Below are 7349 nucleotides of genomic sequence, written 5' to 3' on the forward strand. Positions count from 1 at the left end.
ACATGCTATACTATGACTTTTTTCGACATGTTATACTATGACTTTTTTATCACTTTTTTCGACATGCTATACTATGACTTTTTTTTATAACTTTTTTCGACATGCTATACTATGACTTTATCACTTTTTTCGACATGCTATACTATGATGGTTTTTTTTATCACTTTTTCCAACATGCTATACTATGACTTTTTTCGACATGCTATACTATGACTTTTTTTCTAAATTTTTTCAACATGCTATACTATGACTTTTTTTATCACTTTTTTCGACATGCTATACTATGACATTATTTCACATGCTATACTATGACTTTTTTATGGTATACCTAACGAGATTGTTTGTCACTTACTATATTATGTATTTTTTTTTAACTTGTTATGACATTGACTACAACAGTTATCAACAAATATCTTTTCAAACAGTCTCATCACCAACACAGAGCTTTTGAGTCAATATAAAAACTTGCATATGAGGGTCAGGTAAGGGTATTCGTTGTTGACAAATTTTCATAGGATGTGTGCAGAGGTAGATCAGGGATGACAGCCCAATATTAAATGTCACTTTGCTTTCACATAAAGCAATTAATTATCTTGCACCATTAGCCAAGCCTGAGAAATTCTAATGGCCCAGAATATTACATATTTGTGGAGCAATTCAAAAATGAAACCAAATGGTTTTGGATGCCAGGTTGAGTACATACATCAACTCTAGAAGCTAGGCAACACCTTAGGTTATTATCTTAGCTTTGTATCACACCTCCACTCCCTCTATGATGATTTCAGTCTTTTGGTGGGTTCTGTAGTCCTTCCCCTTCTGGTTGACTCTGCCATGGTGAGCTGCTCCAGGATCCCTTGAGCATCCTCTGCTGGTGTGTCCTGCAAAAGGGTAGATAACACACAAAACAAAAAAAAATATCACTGGCATTGCCTTGTGCTGTTTTAATTTTTTAGGGATGGAGCGATTTAACTGACCAGTGGTGCTACTCTGTCATAACTAACAGACTATACTAATGCCTCATCTGTATCAGAATACTGAATAAGCTCTAGGCTTCAGATCCAAATTTTTGAGACTTTGAAACTCTGTAGATTTTTAGGCTCAGTTATAAGGCACTGGGGGCAAAGCTGCAACGTTCAGATGTTGAGGCAGCTCTGTACAATAAATTACAAGCACATTTCTTGCCTTGCTTTCGACAACATCAAGCTTGCTGTGGCCTGCAATCTTTTATTCAGTGGTAAACATCTTGGCCACACTGGCTGCCTGCTTCAAACACCATGAAAAATACTCTGCTTGCATGATCAATTTATCTTTAGAAATTTTATATTTTAGAGAACAGAACAGGGACAATGGGTTGAAAACACAGATATTTTTACATACTCTTTTCTTTTTTCCATACGAAGCCTGGCCTGAAAATTATTGAAATCAAATTATACAATTTTCCATACTGCGTAGGAACCCCGAAGAAAAAACATCCTTTGAAGATTTGATAAGGTTGCACAATATTCCATGATTTATTGAATACTAATTTAAATGACAATACTGATCAGACTGTTTAGATCACACAGCTCCTTAAGTTGGATTTTATGATGCTGCAAAGAGAACCAACACGAACTAATAACTGTTATGTTGACTAAACATTTAAAGGCACAATAAAGTAATTTAAGAATATTTAGTGACTTGATTTTTTTTGTTGCTCTTGTCATTCAGCCACATCTCAGTGTAGAATATAGGTACAGAATAGACATCAGGGTATAAACCAACGCAGATAAACATGAGTGTAATTTTCATATCCAGATGTCTGCAGTGCTCAAACTCTTCAACATGATGCATCAGCAAGGATCAAGAGGACAAAAATACAAAACACATTTTGTCAGTTAGCTAAATAATTACGTCAGCAATCAAACTTTACCACTTCCGTCAAGTAATGTCAGGTTAAAGTCACATTACCATAGCTATAGAAGTCAAATACATTTGTTTATTATTAACACGAAATGTTCAAACATACATTTCTCCCCACGTCCGGGGACGCTCCATCTTCCCCACAACATGGCGGCGGCTTCTTCTTCTGAAAAACACCTGTTACGCAGAGTTGTGCTGCACCTGGTAGGAGCGCGCACAGCATAAACCCTGACACAACCAGACACTGTAACAATACAGTCTTCTTTTGTGGTTCATCAATTATCTAAAATGAGGGGGTTAGTGGTAACACTTGCTGGAAAAGTCTATACATAATTAATTCAATACAATTCTATCTATATATTAAAGCTCCCATCTATATCAGGGAAAGAATAGGTATCCATCCATCTGCTAGTCTATCATCCATATTCAGTGGTTGGACCCATAGATTAACCTAGATTTACATGTCAATTTACGAGTTTTGAATGTATGAATATTGACAAGACTGTGAAACTGTGTGTCAATAAGATACCTGACAAATTAAAAATACAAAGTATATCTCATTTCATTAAGGACAAGAGAAAATGCACCATGTTGCAACTAACCCTGCTGTGTGGAAATCTGATCAAGCCTAGATAACACTTGCTGGGAGTTGGTTACATAGATCAAGATGGTGCTATGTTTAAGGCAACAAGACAGTATTAGGATGATGTATGATTGGATTCAGTGACTTACATAGACAGCTCAGTAATAAAAAAACAAGTATGACAAAGAAATTTGCTTATGTCGGCTGAAAACATTCTTTGTTACTGAACTCCACTGAAAAATGTCCAATCTCTGTGGAATTTTGCAGGTCATTGCTCAGTGGTATTGTGGTCAACTGGCTGGAAGCAAAACAGGATCGACCCTGTGTAACAACATAAAAAGTCCATGTTACAATTTACCCAACGTTAGGTTGTGCCCTTCGCTCCCCTCTGCTATTACTACTGCCGAGAACTGCATCCTCTCCTTTCTTGGAACAGGTGAGTGTATGAAATTCACACTGTCAGTTCTCAAAGTGTCTTAACAAGAATTTAAAGGTGGGCAGTGGTGTGCAAAGGGGGCAGGGGGGCAGGGCGGTTGCCCCCCCTCATGGCCCAATTGTTGAAAAATGCTCGCTAAAGTGTTCTCTTTGGAGCCAAAATGCGTGCTAAAGTGCCCTCTTGGGAGCCAAAACGCACCCTAATGTGCCCTCTTGGGAGCCCAAACGCGTGCTAAAGTGCCCTCTCTGGATCCAAAAAGCGCCCTAAAGTGCCCTCTTTGGAGCCAAAACGTGTGCTAAAGTGTCCTCTTTGGAGCCAAAACGCGTGCTAAAGTGCCCTCTTGGGAGCCAAAACGCACCCTAATATGCCCTCTTGGGAGCCCAAACGCGTGCTAAAGTGCCCTCTCTGGATCCAAAAAGCGCCCTAAAGTGCCCTCTTTGGAGCCAAAACGTGTGCTAAAGTGTCCTCTTTGGAGCCAAAACGCGTGCTAAAGTGCCCTCTTGGGAGCCAAAATGCACCCTAATGTGCCCTCTTGGGAGCCCAAACGCGTGCTAAAGTGCCCTCTCTGGATCCAAAAAGCGCCCTAAAGTGCCCTCTCTGGATCCAAAAAGCGCCCTAAAGTGTCCTCTTTGGAGCCAAAACGTGTGCTAAAGTGCCCTCTTTGGAGCCAAAACGTGTGCTAAAGTGCCCTCTTTGGATCCAAAACGTGTGCTAAAGTGCCCTCTTGGGAGCCAAAACGCACCCTAATGTGCCCTCTTGGGAGCCCAAACGCGTGCTAAAGTGCCCTCTCTGGATCCAAAAAGCGCCCTAAAGTGCCCTCTTTGGAGCCAAAACGTGTGCTAAAGTGTCCTCTTTGGAGCCAAAACGTGTGCTAAAGTGCCCTCTTGGGAGCCAAAACGCACCCTAATGTGCCCTCTTTGGAGCCAAAACGCGTNCAAAACGCACCCTAAGTGCCCTCTTGGGAGCCAAAACGCGTGCTAAAGTGCCCTCTTGGGAGCCCAAACGCATGCTAAAGTGCCCTCTCTGGATCCAAAACGTGTGCTAAAGTGCCCTCCTGGGAGCCCAAACGCATGCTAAAGTGCCCTCTCTGGATCCAAAACGCGTGCTAAAGTGCCCTCTTGGGAGCCCAAACGCATGCTAAAGTGCCCTCTCTGGATCCAAAATGCACGCTGAAGTGCCCTCCTGGTTGGCAAAACACACTAAACTGCCTTCTTGGGTGGAAAAAACACACTAAACCCTAGAAGACTATTAGGACCAAGAAATACTATGAAACATTACTGTTGCAATGACTTTTATGTTGGGCCCTTTTTTGATCTATATTGAGCCAGAACTATATCTCACAGAACCAGTTTGGATTATCTGGTGCTAATATGGTGTTAAAATGCACTAGAATACAGGAAATGGCATCTACTTAATTGAAAATGTTCTGGGGGAGGACCCCAGACCCCCCCAGGGAGTTATTTCCTTCATACATCCATGTCTCTGTGTGTTCTTCACAGTCCAACGTTGAATCTACACAGTTCTCGTGGATGCCGATCCTAACTACAAACTAACTTGAGTAGACTGTCTAGTTAGTCTGTTTTAAGGCTATATAATGTGCCATTTGTATAACATATAAACATGTCTAAAGCGCCCTTGAAAACACGTGGAACTTAGTGCCCTCTTCAGTGGCGAGAACACGCTGTATGTGCACACTGTTCAGTCAAAACAGCCCAAAATATGAGCTGGCAAAATCCAGTGTGATTGTACTGGGCCTGTGGGGTGGAGGGGCCCATAGAGAGGGCGGGTCCTTGCAAGTGATTCAGATTGCCACCTTGGAAATATACCTGTGTTCAAACATTAATGATGAAAAAGTATATTATTAAATAAAAATGGTGCCATTTGCTGTATATGTCCTCAAAAAGGGAAACTCATCTGCGTCATGGTTTTTTCTTTTTATTCAAATAGTCAGTAGAAACAAAATTATACACATTTCCTATACAAGCTATAAAGTCAATAAATATACGTACTATAAAAACTGTTCAATTAAAGCAATTTTCAAGGTCAACTGTTGTCTTGAAAAGGAAAAAAAGGGTTGACCTCTGACCCCTTTATGCAAATGGAAAGTCAACTCCATCCAGGGATCAATAAATCATGTCTTAATCATTTGTAGTTTCATCAGCAGGAGCATTGTTCACCTCTCAGTTGGACTTCAGTTGCAGTTCATGAAGTGTCCACCAGGCCGCGCTGACTGATAAGAAATGTGGCGTCTGTCAGTAGCAACCTGCCTGTAAGTGAAACTCAAAGAGGCCCAACAGTGTGTAACAGCAACACAACACATGCTTCTGGTTTACTGTGTGACAAAGAGTTTAGTTGTGACCAGCTGAGCCACCATATTCAGATCCAGTATCTGATCTGAGTGCAGTCATTCTGTATTTATCCCGTGGTTCCTCATGTTAATGCAGACAAGAAATGAGATGTTTACATTTCTGGCAGCAGTTACTGTCAAATAACGACGGAAAACAAGACAGAAGGTGCTTGTGGTTTGCATTTATTATTATGTGTGTGTCCAGAGTGTATGCTTTTGTGCATATAGACGTGTGTGTGTGTGTGTGTGTGTGTGTGTGTGTGCATACATGTCCTGCAGGCCTTGTTTGTCTATTGTATTTGTGCTTGTTATTGTTTACTCCTGAGGGGAGTGGGGAGCGATTGCATCTGAACACTGAAATTACAGCGATGCCAGACTCTGATAAACACAGTCGGAGAGCAGCAGCCTTCTCATCTCCCCCTCGCTGGCAAGGCCCAGCAATCCAACGTCACATGGATGTGGGTGAGGAAGGGTGAGGGATCCGGGGATGGAGGGGGGTTGTCATTTTGGTAATTCTGCAGAGCCTGGGTCATAATTATGAACGCTGAGAGCAGACTGTTTCTGTCTGTCTTCTATAATGTTTATTTAGTGGAAATGTTGGTGCCGTGTTCAGGTGAGAAGAAGAAACAGGAGCAGGAAGTCCAGTCAAAAGGCGTATCAGACACACAGAGACAATGCACAGTGGTTTATTCTCCTTTGTGGCAGGACGGTACGACGCCTGGAGAGTTATCTCTGCTGCAATGATTTTCTTCTCTGTCTTGATGCTTGCAAGGTGTTCTATCTGGAGTCAGAGCTGAGAGAAGTCTTTGGAGGCAGGTCTGTGTGAAGAGTCAGAATGCAAGTCTTTCAGTGCCGATCAGTAAAACAACAACGAATTCATGGACTCATGGACTCTTGTATGTGTTTTATTGGGTCACACAGACCTGTGCAACCACAGTTGTATAGTCGTGGATCGGAACAACCGACTGTGGACTCAATATGAAACAATATGATTTATAAGACAGAGGGCAAAATGCAGATGTGCGTGCACGACCTCGGCAGAAGGTGAGCAGACAGCAGCAACATGAATCGAGACAGTGCAAACCTCAGTTACGTAGGACTGGACAGCCCCGACCCCCACAGAGTCAGCTATCAGGCTAAAGCGAGAAGTATACTTGCTGTGAGGCCAAACGTACGCGTACACGGTGTGCTGCACCTGTGTGTATACTTGCTGCAGCACGGACGTTCGTCGATGCAGCCAAAACGCCTGATACTGGTGGTCTCCGCTAGGGGCAGACCGCAGCACTCAGACACAGAGGTTGTGAAAAGCGAAAAAGGCGGTGACACTGTATTTCCGGATAAACACAAACATGGACACTCTCGATGAAGAGGAGATCATAATTTTATTGCCGTGAAAATCTCGGCAGAAGAAAAGGTGTCGTCTCCGCCGCCATCGGAGATGATATGTAAATTATTCACCGCCATTGTGACGACCTCCGACCTCATGTTCACAGTCTCTAGGTATACTTTGCACGAGCACCTCTAGTGTTCATGTCAATATTGCATCTCGCATACGCGTCACGCTACCTCGCAGCAAAGTGTGCGGTGTACGCGCCAAACGACCGCAAAATATGTGTGGCAGCCAAACATGCACGAAAACTGCACGTGCACGTGTTTCGTGCAGCAAGTATACTTTAGCCATAAACAGGATTTATACGTGTGCGTCAGCTGTATGCAGAGCCTACGCACGTGGCCTACGCAGTTGTGAGTGTTTATACTTGTGCGGTGGTATCAGTGTCACTCTGCAGTTACACCTCCAAAACACTAGTCGGTGGTGGGGTTTCTGGGAAGTGCTGTAAAGTTTAGTTGATTCAAAACACACATTAAACACATTAAACACATTAAACACACAGTAAACACACATTTCCCGACAAATATAACATGCTAACGTTATTAGCACAAGCCTATGGCATTTTACATTGTATGAATTAGCCTAGCAGCTAGCAGAGATTTCCTCTGCTCATATGAAGCCAGGATAAATCACACACAAGACTTAAAATGCTATTTTTGTGGAGGCTTTATTGTCTTCACAATTTATTGTTTCT

This window comes from Epinephelus moara, chromosome 23, assembly GCF_006386435.1.
Source record: "Epinephelus moara isolate mb chromosome 23, YSFRI_EMoa_1.0, whole genome shotgun sequence".
Lineage (NCBI taxonomy): Eukaryota > Metazoa > Chordata > Actinopteri > Perciformes > Serranidae > Epinephelus > Epinephelus moara.